A 22,092-nucleotide genomic window follows, 5' to 3' on the forward strand; every position below is an offset into this window, starting at 1 on the left:
GCAGCAAAATATAAACAAAGATTCCTTTTCTTTTTTCTTTTTTTTTTTTTTTTTTTTTTTTTTTTTTTAAGTCCCTAACCCTAGGATAGATTGAAATCCACAACCACAGTGCTCTGATACCAGATAATGCGACCCTAGCTAATTAACAAGTACTCTTGCAAATCAACAAGGAAATCTAGCGGAAAGCATGCAATCACGGAAGTACCCGTCAATCCCTTTAACCCCCCCAAGTACTCTTGAAGAGAGAGAAAAACAAGGAATTTAGAACAAGAATCAGAAACTTACCTTCAAGTACTCTTGAAAACAACTCTGAAATTCTTGGCGCAATTAATCTTATAGAACTCACAAGCCTAATTACTAAGGAAAATTCGGTTCTATTCATGCAAGGATGAAGAACACGGTTTGTTCTTGAAGAACAAAGAAAACACGTTGGTTTTGATTCAAATTAATGTTGGCTGCTGTGCAGCTCTTTACAATGCAATATAAATAACCTAAGCTAACCCTAATTTAGTTATTAACTTAAGTTAGCCCAGGCCTAAACCTAATGTGGCCCAAATGGGCTTAATTAAATACAAGTCCAAAGCTAACTAATTAAAACAAGCCTGACTTAAACATTAACTAATCTAGGACTGGCCCAACTCTGGAAAATAAGCCCAACCAGCCTTACACTTAATTAATTAAGTCCACTAATAGAATTTAAATAAAAGCAAGACAAATGGCCAGAGGCCCTACACAGCCCATACTTAAGCTCATAATAAAATAACATCCTCCTAAATTTGCCTAAGTATAGAACCATGTAGAATGCATCAATGGGCAGCCTCTTTGCACGCCTCAAGCACCATAACAAGCTTTGGTGCTTCTTCAAGTTCAATCTCACATCTTGCATAATTATGATCTTGAAGCTCCAATGTGATTTGTTCTTGAGTAAATGCATTCAAGGCTGTTCGTAGCTTGGTTGCACGAGCTCTTGTGATTGGTCCCTCGGGTAGAGCTAAAGGATCCTTCATCTTGCTCCCTTGATCTGTATCACTCTTTGTCATAGGTTGAATAGTTGAGTTGTGCTCCATTCAACTTCTCACTAAAGTAGGCAATTGGTTTCTTTTCTTGCATTAGGACAGCCCCAATTCCCACTCCAGAAGCATCACACTCAATCTCAAAAGTATTCTCAAAATTAGGCAAAGAAAGTATAGGTGCAGAAATTAACTTCCCTTTAAGTGTGTCAAACGCCTTTTGTTGCTCTTCTCCCCACTTGAACCCAACTTCCTTTTTGATAATTTCTGTTAGTGGTGCTGCAATTGAAGAGAAATCTTTAACAAACCTTTTATAGAAGCTTGCCAACCCATGAAAACTCCTAACTTCAGAAACTGATTTGGGAGTTGGCCATTCTTTGATAGCTTTCACTTTCTCCTCATCTACTTCAATACCCTGTGTACTCACAATAAAACCAAGAAACACAAGTCTATCTATACAGAATGTGCATTTGTTAAGCTTAGCATACAACTTTTCAGTCCTTAAAGTTTGTAACACTATTCTAACATGCTCAACATGATCATTAAGAGACTTGCTACAGATGAGTATATCATCAAAGTATACAACCACAAATTTTCCTAAGAAGGCACGCAATACATGGTTCATGAGCCTCATAAAAGTACTAGGTGCATTAGATAGTCCAAAAGGCATAACTAACCATTCATACAAACCATACTTAGTTTTAAAAGCAGTTTTCCATTCATCACCTGGTTGCATTCTAATTTGATGGTAACCACTCATTAAATCAATTTTAGTAAAGTAAGTTGCCCCATGCAATTCATCCAACATATCATCAAGTCTAGGGATAGGGTGTCTATACTTTACTGTGATTTTGTTGACTGCTCTACAATCAACACACATGCGCCATGTTCCATCCTTTTTAGGTACTAGAAGCACGGGAACGGCACACGGGCTCATGCTTTCTCTTACCAAACCTTTCTCCATAAGTTCATCAACTTGCCTTTGCAACTCCTTTGTTTCCATTGGATTGCTTCTATAGGCAGGCCTATTTGGAATGGTGGATCCAGGAATGAAGTCAATTTGATGTTCTATTCCTCTTAAAGGTGGTAAACCACTTGGTAGTTCACTAGGAAAGACATCATCAAATTCCTGCAACATAAAAACAAACATAGAAGGCAAACTATCAAGGTTAGCATTAGTTTCAACAAATAAAATTTCCTTGTACCTAAGAAGCAATATGGGCTTCTCCAAGGCAATGGCACACTTAACCTCTCTAACTCTTGCATAAAAAGTCTGTTTCTTTTTCTCCTCTCTTTCTTTTTCTCTCACAATTGGGCCATTGATTTGTTTTGTTATTTTTGTGGCCTCTTTTCCCTCATCCTTACTCTTTTCTCTCTTTTGTTCTCTCAATCTCAGATTCTCACTCTCATGTTTTCTCAAGGCTGAAACCTCTCTCTCTCTCTCAAGTATCTTTCTTTGGTCTTCATAAACCTCTTGAGGTGATAAAGGTACAAGAACCACCTTTTTCCCCTTATGAATCAAAGAATATCGATTGTAGAATCCATCATGAAGTGCTTTTCTATCATATTGCCATGGTCTTCCCAACAATAGATGTCCAGCTTGCATAGGTACTATATCACACAAAATTTCATCCTCATACCATCCAATGGAAAATGGCACAAGTACCTGTTTAGTCACTTTCACTTCCCCACAATCATTCAACCATTGCAACCTATAAGGTTTAGGATGCTTGAGACAAGTCAAGTTCAGTTTGTTTACCATGTTTACACTAGCAACATTAGTGCAACTACCCCCATCAATAATAAGAGTACACACTTTTCCGCTAATCAAACATCTAGTGTGAAATATGTTCTCACGTTGCTCAAGGCTTTCTTCTTTAACATGCATGTTCAAAGCACGTCTAGCAACCAAAGCTTCTCCATGTTCAGGAAGTATTAAATTTTCTGAATCATCATTATCATCATCTAAATTAGGCATATCATCATAATCACTACATTCAGATTCAGAACTAACATTCCCATCATCTTTAGCAATCATAACCCTTTTATTAGGATATTGAGATGCATAATGCCCTTTCCCCAAACATTTAAAACATTTAATTTCTCTAGAAGGGGTTGTAGAGTTAGAAGTACCTTTGTTGCTTTTGAATGGAGTTTGGATAGTCTCTTTACCTTTTGAAGTTGAATCTGTCCTTTGAGAATTAGAACCCTTAAATTCCCTCTTCTCACCTTCTTTGGGCCATTTAGATCCCCATGTGTTGCTGGAATACTTGTTGGTGGATCTCTCCTTTTTCTGCCTTTCAAGTTTCATGGCCATATCTATCATATCTTCCAATGTATCATACCTATACATCTCTAAGGCATCTGCAATATCTTTATTTAGACCTCCAAGGAATCGTGACATGGTGACTTGCTCATCTTCTTCAATCTTGGCTCTTGCCATGCAAATCTCCATCTCCTTGTAGTATTCTTCTACACTCCTTCCTCCTTGCACCATTCTAGCTAATTTATTGTGTAAATCCCTAAAGTAATGAGTAGGGACAAATTTTTGGTGCATTAGTTCTTTCATGAGCTCCCATGGTGGTACGGGTCGTAATCCCCTCCTTCTTCTTTTCAATAGCAATTGTTCCCACCAAAACATAGCATACCCTTTGAATTCAACAGCAGCAAGATGGGATTTCTTTTCTTGAGAATAGTTATGGCATTCAAAAATTTGTTCTACTTTTCTCTCCCATTCAAGATATTCTTCAGCATTGTTGTTGCCTTTGAATTCTGGAATCCTCATTTTAATTGATCCCAAGTCCCCATCAAGTTTATTAGGATTGGTCTCTTCACTCTCTCCAACATCATGATCTTGAAATCTGGTTTGTGGACGAGTTCTAGTTATATTAGAACTTTGTGAAGCTTTTATCTCTTGCAACTCTTCCCTCATGTCTTGGACAAGATTATTGAAGGTTCTAAACTGTCCTTGAATTGCTTCCATGAAGAGTTTTAATTGAGGATCTTTAATTGGAATTTCCTCATTACCATCTCCAGATTTGCCTGTACTCATGGTTAGTATTCAAAAGAAAACACAAAGATTTGGGTTATTGATAAATCACTCCCTCACGTGTTTACACTCTTGAATCACTCCTTGCAATTCTTCTAATTGAACTTCAGAATCTTAGTTCAACCAATCAACTCAAAGATCACGTTTAGAATCAAGGAATAAAAACTTAACAATGAAAAGCAAGCACAAGTTCTAGAAAGAAGACTCAAAACGATATGGACAGTAGCACAAGAACATAAACAATGCACTACTTTAATGATCAATTAGAGTGTAGTGAACAAGCAAACACACCCTAATAATGTAATAGAAGCAACAGAAAGCTCACACAAAAACAAAGAAACTAGAATTTGAAAGACAATATTAGGATATAATGTATGAATTTAGCTTACTACAAGGCAAACCAAATATGGACCTAATTAATTCTACCCAAAACAAAGCAAGTAATCAAAGAAAAACAAAAGAAAACAGTTTGTTTAATAGGTTCAGAACCGTGCACGGGCGTGCTAGATAGAGCACGGGCGTGCGTGTAAGATCTTAGTCCAACAAGTGGAAGTCAGAAAAGTGCACGGTGGTGCTTGAGGTGAAGCACGGGCGTGCTGCCTTGTGTCCCTTTTAATGCAACCCAATTTAAGTAGGATTCTTAGATTTGACAAGGATTGTAGTATATTTTGCTCAATCTCAAAAGATATGGTCAACTAATTTTTTTGTTATCTTATCCACAAGTAGTTAAGATTGGATTTATCACAAGATTATAGTGGTTAACTAAATCCCATAAAATATGGTCAAATCCTTTTAGGATTAGGAACAATCCCACTAAATATGGTTAAATCTCCTAAGGATTAGGAATAATCCCACAAAATATGGCAAAATCCCATAAAATAAGGTAAAATCCCTTTGAATTAGGATCAAATCCCTAGGATTCAGGAACAAACAAGATCCACACAAACAAATTTCAATGGTGGACGAAAATTTTTTCTATACTTTTTTTTTTCTTTTTTTTTTTTTTAGTCAACAAGATCTAAGATCTAAACTTCCAGAATTGAAACAAGCATGAAATTACTAAATTTAATTGAAGCAAAAGCGAATTGAAACTAAACAAAAGAAAACAAACACACAAAGAAACAAGATGAAGAAGAAAACAAACACAAGAACAATAAGAATAAGAAAACAAATAAACACAGATCCTAGAGCTAAGATAAATAAGAATTTACCTAAATCTTTGGCTCTGATACCAAACTGACGCGGAACCCAATGAAAATAAATTTCATGAACTCAATGACAAGTTTTGGAAGAGATCCAAGATCAAACTAAACCCCTCTCTATGGCACCCAAAGCTTAAAGAAGCAAGAACACCAATAATAGAGAAAAAGAATAAGATAAACGCCACAAAGAATTGATAAGTTTACCTTGATTCTTGATGCAATTAGAAGAATGCAATCTCACACTCTCTAAAAACATGAACACGCCTAAGCATGAAGAAGTAGTCTTTAATTCATTGAATAATTGTTTATAATTACAAAATAACAAGCTATTTATACTAATCTAAGAGGTCCAGATCCTTAAAGGATTTAGAGTTAGCTAAGGAGTAGGATTTAGCAAATCTAAACCAACTAAGGATAAGACTAATAAAATCATAACAACTTAAGGATTTGGAGATCTAATCCAAATCCACTAAAGATTGACTAAATCTAATCAAAATAAGGCTAATTATTCAAGGGTGGACGAAATATTGGAGGCCCAACCCATTGACAAAGTAAAAACCCAAAATAAGCTAACTAACTAAATGAGAGGCAGGGACAAGCACGGCCTGGGTGTGCTATTTGGCACGGGCGTGCTTCAATGTAAAGGTTCCCTCGTGAGAGTCAGAGGGAAGCACGGCCAGGGTGTGCTATTTGGCACGGGCGTGCTTCAATGTAGAGGTTCCCTCGTGAGAGTCAGAGGGAAGCACGGCCAGGGTGTGCTATTTGGCACGGGGGTGCTTCAGAGTCAGAGGGAAGCACGGCCTGGGTGTGCTATTTGGCACGGGGTGTGCTTCAAGGTAGTTGTTTTCCTCAGCAAGTCAGACGAGGGCACGACCTGGGGTGTGCCATCTAGCACGGGCGTGCTAACCAATTCATGTTCCCATTCAACATGTGCTTCTATTAATGTGAGAAACTTAGGTGTTCCTTCAAGTTCTTCATAGCACTTGTTGAAACCAAGGTCATGGAGCTCTTTTGTAACTTGTTCTTGAATGTGTAAGGACATGGTTGCTCCATACTTCTTTGCACGGCTCCTTGTAATTGGTCCACTAGGAAGTGCTAATGGATTGTCATTGTTGTGGTCCTTGTTCCCTTGAGCTCCATAGGTGGTTGGTGGTAGTGGATCCGTATCACTGCCTCTCAAGGAACAACACTTGACTTGAAGCACGCCCGTGCCAACTAGCATACCCCAGACCGTGCAAGCTTCTGACTCTCGCGAGAACAACACTTGACTTCGGGCACACCCGTGCCAACTAGCACGCCCCAGGTCGTGCAAGCTTCTGCCTCTCGCGAAGGAAACCTTACCATTGAAGCACGCCCGTGCCAATTGGCACGCCCCAGGCCGTGCAAGCCCCTGCCTCTCATTAAGCTAGTTAGTTTATTTTGAGTTTTTGCAATGTAAATGGTTTGGGCCTCCTATAATTCGGCCCCCCTTGATTAATTAGCCTTATTTTGTTTAGATTTAGTCAATCTTTAGTAGATTTGGATTAGATATCCAAATCCTTAAGTTATTATGATTTTGTTAGTCGTATCCTTAGTTGGTTTAGATTTGCTAAATCCTACTCCTTAGCTAACTCTAAATCCTTTAAGGATCTGGACCTCTTAGATTAGTATAAATAGCTTGTTATTTTGTAATTATTCAACAATAATTATTAAATCAATTAAAGAGAGATTTTTCTTCTTCCATGCTTAGGCGTGTTCTTGCTTTAGAGGGTTTGAGATTGCATTCTTCTAATTGCATCAAGAATCGAGGTAAACTTATCAATTTTTTGTGACGTTTATCTTATTCCTTTACTCTATTATTGGTGTTCTTGCTTCTTTAAGCTTTGGGTGCCATAGAGAGGGAGTTTATTTAGATCTTTGATCTCTTCCAAAACTTGTTATAGAGTTCATGGAATTTATTTCCATTGGGTTCCGCGTCAGTAGTTGCACTAATGTTGTTAGTGTAAACATGGTAAACAAACTGAACTTAACTTGTCTCAAGCATCCTAAGCCTTATAAGTTGCAATGGTTGAATGATTGTGGGGAGGTGAAAGTGACTCGACAAGTGCTTGTGCCATTTTCTATTGGAAGGTATGAAGATGAAATCTTATGTGACATAGTACCAATGCAAGCTGGCCATCTATTGTTGGGAAGGCCATGGCAATATGATAGAAGAGCACTTCATGATGGATTCCATAATCGATACTCTTTGATTCAGAAGGAGAAGAAGGTGGTTCTTGTACCATTATCACCTCAAGAAGTTTATGAAGATCAAAGAAAGATACTTGAGAGAGAGAGAGAGAGGTTTCGGCCTTGAGAAAACATGAGAGTGAGGTTTCGAAAGAACAAAAGAGAGAAGATAGTAAGAATGAGGGAAAAGAGGCCACAAAAATAACAAAACAAATTAATGGCCCAATTGTGAGTGAAAAACAGAGAGAAGAGAAAAAGAAACAAACTTTTTATGCTAGAACTAGGACGGTTAAGTGTGCTATTGCCTTGGAGAAGCCCATATTGCTTCTAAGGCATAAAGAGATTTTATTTGCTAAAACTAATGCTAACCTTGATAATTTGCCTTCTATGTTTGTTTCTATGTTGCAAGAATTTGATGATGTCTTTCCTAGTGAATTACCTAGTGGTTTACCACCTTTGAGGGGAATAGAACATCAAATTGACTTTATTCCTGGATCCACCATTCCAAATAGGCCTGCCTATAGAAGCAATCCAATGGAGACAAAGGAGTTGCAAAGGCAAGTTGATGAACTTATGGAGAAAGGTTTGGTGAGAGAAAGCATGAGCCCGTGTGCCGTTCCCATGCTTCTAGTACCTAAAAAGGATGGAACATGGCGCATGTGTGTTGATTGTAGAGCGGTCAATAAAATCACTATAAAGTATAGACACCCTATCCCTAGACTTGATGATATGTTGGATGAATTGCATGGGGCAACTTATTTTACTAAAATTGATTTAATGAGTGGTTACCATCAAATTAGAATGCAACCAGGTGATGAATGGAAAACTGCTTTTAAAACTAAGTATGGTTTGTATGAATGGTTAGTTATGCCTTTTGGACTATCTAATGCACCTAGTACATTTATGAAGCTTATGAACCATGTATTGCGTGCCTTCTTAGGAAAATTTGTGGTTGTATACTTTGATGATATACTCATCTATAGCAAGTCTCTTAATGATCATATTGAGCATGTTAGGATAGTGTTACAAACTTTGAGATCTGAAAAGTTGTATGCTAAACTTAACAAATGCACATTCTGTATAGATAGACTTGTATTTCTTGGATTTGTTGTGAGTGCACAGGGAATTGAAGTAGATGAGGAGAAAGTTAAAGCTATCAAAGAGTGGCCAACTCCCAAATCAGTTTCTGAAGTTAGGAGCTTTCATGGGTTGGCAAGCTTTTATAGAAGGTTTGTAAAGGATTTCTCTTCAATTGCAACACCACTAACAGAAATAATCAAAAAGGAAGTTGGATTCAAGTGGGAAGAAGAGCAACAAAGGGCGTTTGACACGCTTAAAGGGAAGTTAACTTCTGCACCTATACTTTCTTGGCCTAATTTTGAAGGTACTTTTGAGATTGAGTGTGATGCTTCTGGTGTGGGAATTGGGGCTGTCCTAATGCAAGAAAAGAAACCAATTGCCTACTTTAGTGAGAAGTTGAATGGTGCACAACTCAACTATTCAACCTATGACAAAGAGCTTTATGCCTTGGTAAGAACTTTGAATGTTTGACAACACTACTTACTACCTAAGGAGTTTGTCATCCATACAGACCATGAGGCCCTAAAACACTTGAAGGGTCAAGGTAAGCTCAATAAAAGGCATGGTAAGTGGGTTGAATTTATTGAACAATTTCCATATGTGATTAAATACAAGCATGGAAAAGATAATGTTGTTGCAGATGCAGTGTCAAGGAGATATACTCTAATTACTGCTCTTAGTTCTAAATTGCTTGGATTTGAGTATATTAAAGACCTATATGTGAATGATTCTGACTTTGGCAACATATATGTAGCATGTGAGCATGGAGCATTTGATAAGTTCTATAGACATGATGGATATTTGTTTAAGGGCAGCAAACTTTGTGTGCCTAAATGTTCTATGCGTGAATTGCTTGTGCTTGAATCTCATAGTGGGGGATTGATGGGACACTTTGGGGTACATAAGACTTATGATATGTTGAATGAACCCTTTTATTGGCCTCATATGCATAAAGATGTAAAAAGAATTTGCAATTCTTGTATTGCTTGCAAACAGGCCAAATCTAAGTCTTTGCCTCATGGATTATACATGCCTTTACCTGTTCCTAGTTCTCCTTGGATTGATATATCTATGGACTTTGTACTTGGATTACCTAGGACTAAGCGTGGTAAAGATAGCATATTTGCTGTTGTTGATAGATTTAGTAAAATGGCTCATTTTATTCCTTGTCATAAAACTGATGATGCCAATAATGTTGCTGATCTATTCTTTAGAGAAGTGGTAAGGTTACATGGGGTACCAAGAACTATAGTTTCAGATAGGGATGCAAAGTTCCTTTCATATTTTTGGAGAGTTTTGTGGGGTAAGCTTGGAACTAAATTGCTTTATTCTACAACTTGTCATCCACAAACAGATGGACAAACTGAAGTTGTGAATAGAACTTTAGGAACATTGCTTCGTGCTATTGTGGGTAAGAACTTAAAAACTTGGGAAGATTGTTTGCCATTCATTGAGTTTGCATATAATCGTAGCATACATTCTACTTCAGGTTTTAGTCCATTTGAACTTGTTTATGGCTTTAATCCACTAACTGTATTAGATCTTGTTCCTTTACCTTTGAATGAACTTTCTAATTTAGATGGTGATAAAAAGGCAGAATTGGTGAAGTCATTACATGAGAAGGCTAGAGCCAACATAGAAAAGAGGAACAAGCAATATGCTAATAAAGCCAACAAGGCCAGGAAGAAGTTAGTGCTTATGCCAGGTGATTGGGTTTGGGTACACTTTCGCAAGGAAAGGTTTCCCAACCAAAGGAAGTGATACGGTTCCACCACCACCAACCACCTATGAAGCTCAAGGGAACAAGGGCCACAACAATGGCAATCCATTAGCACTTCCTAGTGAACCAATCACAAGGAGCCGTGCAAAGAAGTATGGAGCAACCATGTCCTTACACATTCAAGAACAAGTCACACAAGAGCTCCATGACCTTGCTGATACGGATCAAGGGAGCAAGGTGAAGGATCCTCTAGCTCTACCCGAGGGACGAATCACAAGAGCTCGTGCAACCAAGCTACGAGTAGCCTTGAATGCATTTACTCAAGAACAAATCACATTGGAGCTTCAAGATCATAATTATGCAAGATGTGAGATGGAACTTGAAGAAGCACCAAAGCTTGTTATGGTGCTTGAGGCGTGCAAAGAGGCTGCCCATTGATGCATTCTACATGGTTCTATACTTAGGCAAATTTAGGAGGATGTTATTTTATTATGAGCTTAAGTATGGGCTGTGTAGGGCCTCTGGCCCATTTGTCTTGTTTTTATTTAAATTCTATTAGTGGACTTAATTAATTAGTGTAAGGCTGGTTGGGCTTATTTTCCAGAGTTGGGCCAGTCCTAGATTAGTTAATGTTTAAGTCAGGCTTATTTTAATTAGTTAGCTTGGACTTGTATTTAATTAAGCCCATTTGGGCCACATTAGGTTTAGGCCTGGGCTAACTTAAGTTAATAGCTAAATTAGGGTTAGCTTAGGTTATTTATATTGTATTGTAAGAGCTGCACAGCAGCCAACATTAATTTGAATCAAAACCAATGTGTTTTCTTTGTTCTTCAAGAACAAACCGTGTTCTTCATCCTTGCATGAATAGAACCGAATTTTCCTTAGTAATTAGGCTTGTGAGTTCTAAAAGATTAATTACGCCAAGAATTTCAGAGTTGTTTTCAAGAGTACTTGAAGGTAAGTTTCTGATTCTTGTTCTAAATTCCTTGTTTTTCTCTCTTCAAGAGTACTTGGGGGTTAAAGGGATTGACGGGTACTTCCGTGATTGCATGCTTTCCGCTAGATTACCTTGTTGATTTGCAAGAGTACTTGTTAATTAGCTAGGATCGTATTACTTGCTTTCAACAAGTGCTATGAAGAACTTGAAGGAACACCTAAGTTTCTCACATTAATAGAAGCACATGTTGAGTGGGAACATGAATTGGTTAGCATGCCCGTGCTAGATGGTACACACCCAGACCGTTCTTCCCTCTGCCTCTCACGAGGGAACTCCTACATTGAAGCACGCCCGTGCCAAATAGCACACCCCAGACCGTGCTTGTCTCGGCCTCTCATTAAGTTAGTTAGCTTATTTTGAGTTTTTGCTTTGTTAATGGGTTGGGCCTCCAATATTTCGGCCACCCTTGATTAGTTAGCCTTATTTTGTTTAGATTTAGTCAATCTTTAGTGGATTTGGACTAGAGATCCAAATCCTTAAGTTGTTATGATTTTGTTAGTCTTATCCTTAGTTGGTTTAGATTTGCTAAATCCTACTCCTTAGCTAACTCTAAATCCTTTAAGGATCTGGACCTCTTAGATTAGTATAAATAGCTTGTTATTTTGTAATTATTGGAACAATTTTTCAATCAATTAAAAGAGAGATTTTCTTCTTCCATGCCTTTGGCGTGTTCATGTTTTTAGAGGGTGTGAGATTGCATTCTTCTAATTGCATCAAGAATCAAGGTAAACTTATCAATTCTTTGTGGCGTTTATCTTATTCTTTTACTCTATTATTGGTGTTCTTGCTTCTTTAAGCTTTGGGTGCCATAGAGGGGAGTTTATTCTAGATCTTGGATCTCTTCCAAAACTTGTCATAGAGTTCATGGAATATATTTCCATAGGGTTCTGCGTCAGTTTGGTATCAGAGCCAAAGATTAAGGTAAATTCTTATTTATCTTAGTTCTAGGGTTTGTGTTTATTTATTTTCTTATTCTTATTGTTCCTGTGTTTGTTTTCTTCTTCATCTTGTTTTCTTTGTGTGTTTGTTTTCTTGCTTGATTAGTTCAATCCGTTTTTTTTTTTTGCTTCAATTGAATTCATTAATTTCGTTCTTGTTCCAAATCTGGAAGTTTAGATCTTAGATCTTGTTGACTAAAAAAAAAAAGTATAGAAAAAAAATTTTTCGTCCACCATTAAAATTGTTGGTGTGGATCTTGTTTTTGTTCCTGAATCCAAGGGATTTGATCCTAATTCAAAGGGATTTTACCTTATTTTATGGGATTTGACCATATTTTGTGGGATTATTCCTAATCCTTAGAAGATTTGACCATATTTTATGGGATTTAGTTTATCCACTATAATCTTGTGATAAAACCTGATCTTAACTACTTGTGGATAAGATAACAAGAATTAGTTGACCATATCTTTTGAGATTAAGCAAATCTACTACAATCCTTGTCAAATCTAAGAATCCTACCTAAATTGGGTTGCATTGAAAAAGGGTTTAATACAGCACGCCCGTGCTTCACCTCAAGCACACCCGTTGATACGAATCCGCCATCACTCATCCATAGAGACCAAGGGAACAAGGGAGCATGGATACCTCAACTTCTAACTAAGATTCGAGGACGAATCTTTTTGAGGAAAGGGGGAATGATACGAAATGGCTACCACTCAAACATAAAGCTCAAGGAAGCATGGAGAACATCTAAGTTTCTCACATTGATGGAAGCACATGTTGAGTTGGAACCTGAATTTCCAACACAAGACATGCCTAGACCATGCTTGGTTAGCACGCCCGTGCTAGATGGCACACCCCAGGCCGTGCCCTCGTCTGACTTGCTGAGGAAAACAACTACCTTGAAGCACACCCCGTGCCAAATAGCACACCCAGGCCGTGCTTCCCTCTGACTCTGAAGCACCCCCGTGCCAAATAGCACACCCAGGCCGTGCTTCCCTCTGACTTTGAAGCACCCCCGTGCCAAATAGCACACCCAGGCCGTGCTTCCCTCTGCCTCTCATGAGGGAACTCCTACATTGAAGCACGCCCGTGCCAAATAGCACACCCAGGCCGTGCTTGTCCCTGCCTCTCAAATATTAGTTAGTTATTTTTGAGTTTTTGCTTTGCTAATGGGTTGGGCCTCCAATATTTCGGCCACCCTTGATTAGTTAGCCTTATTTTGTTTAGATTTAGTCAATCTTTAGTGGATTTGGATTAGATCTCCAAATCCTTAAGTTGTTATGATTTTATTAGTCTTATCCTTAGTTGGTTTAGATTTGCTAAATCCTACTCCTTAGCTAACTCTAAATCCTTTAAGGATCTGGACCTCTTAGATTAGTATAAATAGTTTGTTATTTTGTAAATATAACATCAATTATTCAATCAATAAAAGAGAGATTTTCTTCTTCCATGCCTTTGGCGTGTTCATGTTTTTAGAGAGTGTGAGATTGCATTCTTCTAATTGCATCAAGAATCAAGGTAAACTTATCAATTCTTTGTGGCGTTTATCTTATTCTTTTACTCTATTATTGGTGTTCTTGCTTCTTTAAGCTTTGGGTGCCATAGAGGGGAATTTATTCTAGATCTTTGATCTCTTCCAAAACTTGTCATTGAGTTCATGAAATTTATTTTCATTGGGTTCCGCGTCACCCGTGCTAGGGCCTGACCTTCACTTATTGGACTAAGCATTACACGCACACCCGTGCTCGGTTCTAACCCTATTAAAAATATTGTTTTCTTTTGGATTTTCTTTGATTGCTTGCTTTGTTTTGGGTAGAATTAATTAGGTCCATATTTGGTTTGCTTTGTAGTAAGCTGAATTCATACATTATATCCTGAAATTGTCTTTTAAATTCTAGTTTCTTTGTTTTTGTGTGAACTTTCTATTGCTTCTATTACATTGATAGGGTGTGTTTGCTTGTTTACTACACTCTAATTGATAATTACAGTAGTGCATTACTTATATTCTTGTGCTACTATCCATCTCGTTTTGAGTCTTCTTTCTAGAATTTGTGCTTGCTTTTATTGTTAAGATTTATTCCTTGTTTCTAAACGTGCTTTTGAGTTGAATTGGTTGGCCTAAGATTCTGAAGTTCAATTTGAGGAATTGCAATGAGTGATCAAAGGAGTGTAAACATGTGAGGGAGTGATTTATCAATAACCCAAATATCTTTTGTGTTTTCTCTTTGAATATTAACAATGACTTTGAGCAAATCTGGAGAGGGTAATGGGGATGAAAGTCAAATAGAGGACCCTCAATTGAAACTTTTCATGGAAGCAATCCAAGGACAATTTAGAACTTTCAATAATCTTGTCCAAGACATGAGGGGAGAATTGCAAGAAATAAAAGCAGCCCGAAGCTCTAATGCAACAAGAGCTCATCAACGTACTCCTAGATTTCAAGCCCATAATGAAGAGGAGGCTAGAAACACTGATGTTGGTAAGGTTGATAAGCACTTTGAATCCATCAAGATGAAGATTCTAGAATTTTATGGTAACAACAACGCTGAAGAATACCTTGAATGGGAAAGAAAAGTAGAACAAATCTTTGAATGCCATAACTATTCTCAAGAAAAGAAATCCCATCTTGCTGCTGTTGAATTCAAAGGTTATGCCATGTTTTCGTGGGAGCAATTGTTATTAAAAAGAAGGAGGAAAGGGATGCGACCTGTACCACCATGGGAAATCATGAAAGAACTAATGCACCAAAAATTTGTCCCTACTCACTACTTTAGGGATTTACACAATAAATTAGCAAGGATGGTGCAAGGAGGAAGGAGTGTGGAAGAGTACTACAAGGAGATGGAGATTTGCATGGCAAGAGCCAAGATTGAAGAAGAGGAGCAAATCACCATGTCACGATTCCTTGGAGGTCTAAATAAAGACATTACTAATGCTTTAGAGATGTATAGGTATGATAGCTTGGAGGAAATGGTAGATATGGCCATGAAACTTGAAAGACAGAAAAAGGGGAGATCCACCAACAAGTATTCCAGCAACACATGGGGATCTAAATGGCCTAAAGAAGGTGAGAAGAGGGATTTTAGGGGTTCTAATTCTCAAAGGACAGATTCAACTTCAAAAGGTAAAGAAGCTGTCCAAACTCCATTCAAAAGCAACAAAGGTACTTCTAATTCTCAAAGGACAGATTCAACTTCAAAAGGTAAAGAAGCTGTCCAAACTCCATTCAAAAGCAACAAAGGTACTTCTAATTCTACAACCCCTTCTAGAGAAATTAAATGCTTTAAATGTTTGGGGAAAGGGCATTATGCATCTCAATGTCCTAATAAAAGGGTTATGATTGTTAAAGATGATGGGAATGTTAGTTCTGAATCTGAATGAAGTGATTATGATGATATGCCTAAATTACTTGATGATAATGATGATGATGATTCAGAAAATTTAATACTTCCTGAACATGGAGAAGCTTTGGTTGCTAGACGTGCTTTGAACATGCATGTTAAAGAAGAAAGCCTTGAGCAACATGAGAATATATTTCACACTAGATGTTTCATTAGTGGAAAAGTGTGTACTCTTATCATTGATGGGGGTAGTTGCACTAATGTTGCTAGTGTAAACATGGTAAACAAACTGAACTTAACTTGTCTCAAGCATCCTAAACCTTATAAGTTGCAATGGTTGAATGATTGTGGGGAAGTGAAAGTGACTCGACAAGTGCTTGTGTCATTTTCTATTGGAAGGTATGAAGATGAAATCTTATGTGACATAGTACCAATGCAAGCTGGCCATCTATTGTTGGGAAGACCATGGCAATATGATAGAAGAGCACTTCATGATGGATTCCATAATCGATACTCTTTGATTCATAAGGGGAAGAAGGTGGTTCTTGTACCATTATCACCTCAAGAAGTTTATGAAGATCAAAGAAAGATACTTGAGAGAGAGAGAGAGAGGTTTCAGCCTTGAGAGAACAAAAGAGAGAAGATAGTAAGAATGAGGGAAAAGAGGCCACAAAAATAACAAAACAAATCACTGGCCCAATTGTGAGAGAAAAAGAAAGAGAGGAGAAAAAGAAACAGACTTTTTATGCAAGAGCTAGAGAGGTTAAGTGTGCCATTGCCTTAGAGAAGCCCATATTGCTTCTTAGGTACAAGGAGATTTTATTTGCTGAAACTAATGCTAACCTTGATAGTTTGCCTTCTATGTTTGTTTCTATGTTGCAGGAATTTGATGATGTCTTTCCTAGTGAATTACCTAGTGGTTTACCACCTTTAAGGGGAATAGAACATCAAATTGATTTCATTCCTGGATCCACCATTCCGAACAGGCCTGCCTATAGAAGCAATCCAATGGAAACAAAGGAGTTGCAAAGGCAAGTTGATGAACTTATGGAGAAAGGTTTGGTGAGGGAAAGCATGAGCCCGTGCGCCGTTCCCGTGCTTCTAGTCCCTAAAAAGGATGGAAAATGGCGCATGTGTGTTGATTGTAGAGTGGTCAACAAAATCACTGTAAAGTATATACACCCTATCCCTAGACTTGATGATATGTTAGATGAATTGCATGGGGCAACTTACTTTACTAAAATTGATTTAATGAGTGGTTACCATCAAATTAGAATGCAACCAGGTGATGAATGGAAAACTGCTTTTAAGACTAAGTATGGTTTGCATGAATGGTTAGTTATGCCTTTTGGACTATCTAATGCACCTAGTACTTTTATGAGGCTTATGAACCATGTATTGCGTGCCTTCTTAAGAAAGTTTGTGGTTGTATACTTTGATGATATAATCATCTATAGCAAGTCTCTTAATGATCATATTGAGCATGTTAGGATAGTATTACAAGAATTGAGATCTGAAAAGTTGTATGCTAAACTTAACAAATGCACATTTTGTATAGATAGACTTGTATTTCTTGGTTTTATTGTGAGTGCACAGGGTATTGAAGTAGATGAGGAGAAAGTTAAAGCTATCAAAGAATGGTCAACTCCCAAATCCGTTTCTGAAGTTAGGAGTTTTCATGGGTTGGCAAGCTTTTATAGAAGGTTTGTTAAAGATTTCTCTTCAATTGCAGCACCACTAACAGAAATAATCAAAAAGGAAGTTGGGTTTATGATGCGGAACCCAATGAAAATAAATTTCATGAACTCAATGACAAGTTTTGGAAGAGATCAAAGATCTAGAATAAACTCCCCTCTATGGCACCCAAAGCTTAAAGAAGCAAGAACACCAATAATAGAGTAAAAGAATAAGATAAACGCCACAAAGAATTGATAAGTTTACCTTGATTCTTGATGCAATTAGAAGAATGCAATCTCACACTCTCTAAAAACATGAACACGCCTAAGCATGAAGAAATAGTCTTTAATTCATTAATTGTTGATTTTTGAAAATTACAAAATAACAAGCTATTTATACTAATCTAAGAGGTCCAGATCCTTAGAGGATTTAGAGTTAGCTAAGGAGTAGGATTTAGCAAATCTAAACCAACTAAGGAGTTTGACTAAAAAATCATAATAACTTAAGGATTTGGATATCTATTCCAAATCTACTAAAGATTGACTAAATCTAAACAAAATAAGGCTAATTAATCAAGGGTGGCCGAAATATTGGAGGCCCAACCCATTAACAAAGCAAAAAAACACAAAATAAGCTAACTAGCTTCCTTCGCGAGCGCGACCTTCACATACGCGAGCGCGACCACACCTCGCGAGCGCGATTCTACCGTGCGCGAGCGCGAGAAGCGCAAAGGAGAGGCAGGGAGTTAGGTAGCGCAAATCGCGAGCGCGATTCCAACATGCGCGAGCGCGAGCGACACTTCGCGAGCGCGAACCTTCACTGCGCGAGCGCGAGAAGCGCAAAGGAGAGGCAGTGAGTTAGGCAGCGCAAATCGCGAGCGCGATTCCAACATGCGCGAGCGCGAGCGACACTCGCGAGCGCGAGAAGTGCAAAGGAGAGGCAGTGAGTGTCTAGGCATGCCATAGGCTGGAAATTCAGGTTCCAACTCCACATGTGCTTCCATCAATGTAAGAAACTTAGGTGTTCCCCATGCTTCCTCGAGCTCTATGTTTGAGTGGTAGCCATTCCGTATCATACCCCTTTTCCTCGAAAAGATTCGTCCTCGAATCTTAGTTAGAAGTTGAGGTATCCATGCTCCTTTGTTCCTTTGATCTCCATGGATGAGTGTTGGCGGATTCATATCATTCCCCTTTTCCTCAAAAGTGTTCGTCCTCGAATCTGCAGCCATGTTAAAAGGAAACAAATTACTAATATTGAAAGTAATGGTAACACCATACTCACCTGGTAAGCCTGTCTTGTAGGTGTTGTCATCAATGTGCTCCACAACTTGGAATGGTTCACCTCCACGTTCATCAAACTTAATCTTTCTTTGGTTGGGAAACTTTTCCTTGTGAAAATGTACCCAAACCCAATCACCTGGTTTAAACACAACATGTCTTCTTCTCTTGTTGGCATGGTTGGTATAGCCTTTGTTCTTTATGTTCATATGAACCCTAGCCTTAGCATGCATCTCCTTCACCAATGTAGGCTTTTCTTCACTTTTAGGAAATCCCTGCAACAAAGAAACAGAACTAGAAGGTAGAGGAGAAGTGTTAATGTTGGTCAAACTATGCAAAAACTCCTTAAACCGAATCATCAAGACTGGTCTACCCTCTCTCACACTGTTTTGGATCTCTCTCTTTTTCACATACACAATTTGTTTCTTTTTTTCACTCACAATTGGGCCATTTATTTGTTTTGTATCTTTTGTGGCCTCTTTCCCTTCCTCCTTACTCTTTTCACTCTTTTGTTCTTTCAATCTTGAAGTTTCACTCTCTAATGGGCTATTAATTTGTTTTGTTTGCCCTGTGGCTTCTTCCTCCTTCTTTTCTTCATTCTTTTCTGGTTCTTTTGAACTTGAAGCCTCACTCTCATCTTCTCTCAAAGTTGAGGTCACTATCTCAGGTAGCTTCTCTTGGTCATCACATACTTCGAATTCTTGCAAAGGATCAACAAACACATTTGGCAAAGATGGATTAGGATCATCGATGGTCAAACAAACTTCTTTGCACAAAGGTACAATTAGAGGTTGAATTTGTTTTTCCTTTCCTTTTCCCTCTTTCTTTTTATTTTTACTTATCATGTTTTCACTCATTTTACTTTTACACTCCTTTTCTTTATTGACAGCTACAAAACTCATCTTTTTCTTTTCACATTGGTCTTCATACACTTCCTTTGAGGAACATGATCTTGGACTGGTCATCCATTCATCCTTTGTGAATGAATATCTATCTATGTTCTTCCTTCCTTGCTCCCTTTCTAATTCATTGTTCAAATTCCTAAGGTAATGATTAGGATTATCGACCTCTTCATCTTTAGTTGTTTGAAATCTGGTTAGTGTAGTACTAGGACGAGCTCTTGTTGTATTAGAGCGTTGGGCATTTTTAATCTCCTTCAAACCCTTTCTCATATCTTGGAAGAAACTGTTGAAGCTTTTAAACTGTTCTTGGATTGATTCCATTACAAGTTTTAATTGGGAATCATCTATTTGACTTTCATCCTCTCTATTATCTGTACTCATGGTTAGTATTCAAAGAGAAAACACAAAAGAATTTGGTAAATCACTCCCTCACGTGTTTACACTCTTGAATCACTCCTTGCAATTCTTCCAATTGAACTTCAGAATCTTAGTTCAACCAACCAACTCAAAGATCACGTTTAGAATCAAGGAATAAAACTTAACAATGAAAAGCAAGCACAAATTCTAGAAAGAAGAATCAAAACGATATGGACAGTAGCACAAGAACATAAACAATGCACTACTTTAATGATCAATTAGAGTGTAGTGAACAAGCAAACACACCCTAACAATGTAATAGAAGCAATAGAAAGTTCACACAAAAACAAGAAACTAGAATTTAAAAGACAATTTTAGGATATAATGTATGAATTTAGCTTACTACAAAGCAAACCAAATATGGACCTAATTAATTTTACCCAAAACAAAGCAAGCAAACAAAGAAAAATCAAAAGAACACAATTTTAAGATAGAGCTAGAACAGAGCACGGGCGTGTGTAATTAGGCCTAGTCCAACAAGTGGTAGGCAAGATCTAGCACGGGTGTGCTTGAGGTGTAGCACGGGCGTGCTGCCTTGTTCCCTTTTTAATGCAACCCAATTTAAGTAGGATTCTTAGATTTGACAAGGATTGTAGTAGATTTTCTCAATCTCAAAGATATGGTCAACTAATCTTTGTTATCTTATCCACAAGTAGTTAAGATTGGATTTTATCACAAGATTATGGTGGATAAACTAAATCCCACAAAATATGGTCAAATCCCTTAGGATTAGGCACAATCCCACTAGATATGGTCAAATCTCTTAAGGATTAGGAATAATCCCACAAATTATGGCAAAATCCCACAAAATAAGGTAAAACCCCTTTGAATTAGGATCAAATCTCTTGGTTGCAGGAACAAAATCAAGATCCACACAAGCAATTTCAATGGTGGACGAAATTTTCTTTCTATACTTTTTTTTTTCTTTTTTTTTTTTCTTTTTTTTTTTTTTAACAACAAGATCTAAGATCTAAACTTCCAGAATTGAAACAAGCACGAAATTACTAAATTTAATTGAAACAAAAACAAATTGAAACAATCAAACAAGAAAACAAACATAAAAGAATAAGATGAAGAAGAAAACAAACACAAGAACAATAAGAATAAGAAAAACAAATAAACACAGATCCTAGAGCTAAGATAAATAAGAATTTACCTTAATCTTTGGCTCTGATACCAAACTGACGCGGAATCCAATAAAAATAAATTTCATGAACTCAATGACAAGTTTTGGAAGAGATCAAAGATCTAGAATAAACTCCCCTCTATGGCACCCAAAGCTTAAAGAAGTAAGAACACCAATAATAGAGTAAAAGAATAAGATAAACGCCACAAAGAATTGATAAGTTTACCTTGATTCTTGATGCAATTAGAAGAATGCAATCTCACACTCTCTAAAAACATGAACACGCCTAAGCATGAAGAAATAGTCTTTAATTCATTAATTGTTGATTTTTGAAAATTACAAAATAACAAGCTATTTATACTAATCTAAGAGGTCCATATCCTTAGAGGATTTAGAGTTAGCTAAGGAGTAGGATTTAGCAAATCTAAACCAACTAAGGAGTTTGACTAAAAAATCATAATAACTTAAGGATTTGGATATCTATTCCAAATCTACTAAAGATTGACTAAATCTAAACAAAATAAGGCTAATTAATCAAGGGTGGCCGAAATATTGGAGGCCCAACCCATTAACAAAGCAAAAAAAACACAAAATAAGCTAACTAGCTTCCTTCGCGAGCGCGAGCTTCACATACGCGAGCGCGACCACACCTCGCGAGCGCGATTCTACCGTGCGCGAGCGCGAGAAGCGCAAAGGAGAGGCAGGGAGTTAGGCAGCGCAAATCGCGAGCGCGATTCCAACATGCGCGAGCGCGAGCGACACTTCGCGAGCGCGAACCTTCACTGCGCGAGCGCGAGAAGCGCAAAGGAGAGGCAGTGAGTTAGGCAGCGCAAATCGCGAGCGCGATTCCAACATGCGCGAGCGCGAGCGACACTCGCGAGCGCGAACCTTCACTGCGCGAGCGCGAGAAGCGCAAAGGAGAGGCAGTGAGTGTCTAGGCATGCCATAGGCTGGAAATTCAGGTTCCAACTCCACATGTGCTTCCATCAATGTGAGAAACTTAGGTGTTCCCCATGCTTCCTCGAGCTCTATGTTTGAGTGGTAGCCATTCCATAACCAAGCATGGTCTAGGCATGTCTTGTGTTGGAAATTCAGGTTCCAACTCAACATGTGCTTCCATCAATGTGAGAAACTTAGATGTTCT

General features: G+C 37.9%; 1 pseudogene; it reads left to right on the forward strand.

The window, feature by feature from the left end:
• LOC149498295 (uncharacterized) overlaps window positions 1-19,245 on the forward strand; it is a 56,589-nt pseudogene extending 37,344 nt beyond the window's left edge.
• The last annotated feature ends 2,847 nt before the right edge of the window (window positions 19,246-22,092 follow it).

Source organism: Jatropha curcas, chromosome 2 (genome assembly GCF_041381405.1).
Source record: "Jatropha curcas cultivar XTBG-Jc1 chromosome 2, XTBG_Jcur_1.0, whole genome shotgun sequence".
In the NCBI taxonomy this organism is placed as follows: domain Eukaryota; kingdom Viridiplantae; phylum Streptophyta; class Magnoliopsida; order Malpighiales; family Euphorbiaceae; genus Jatropha; species Jatropha curcas.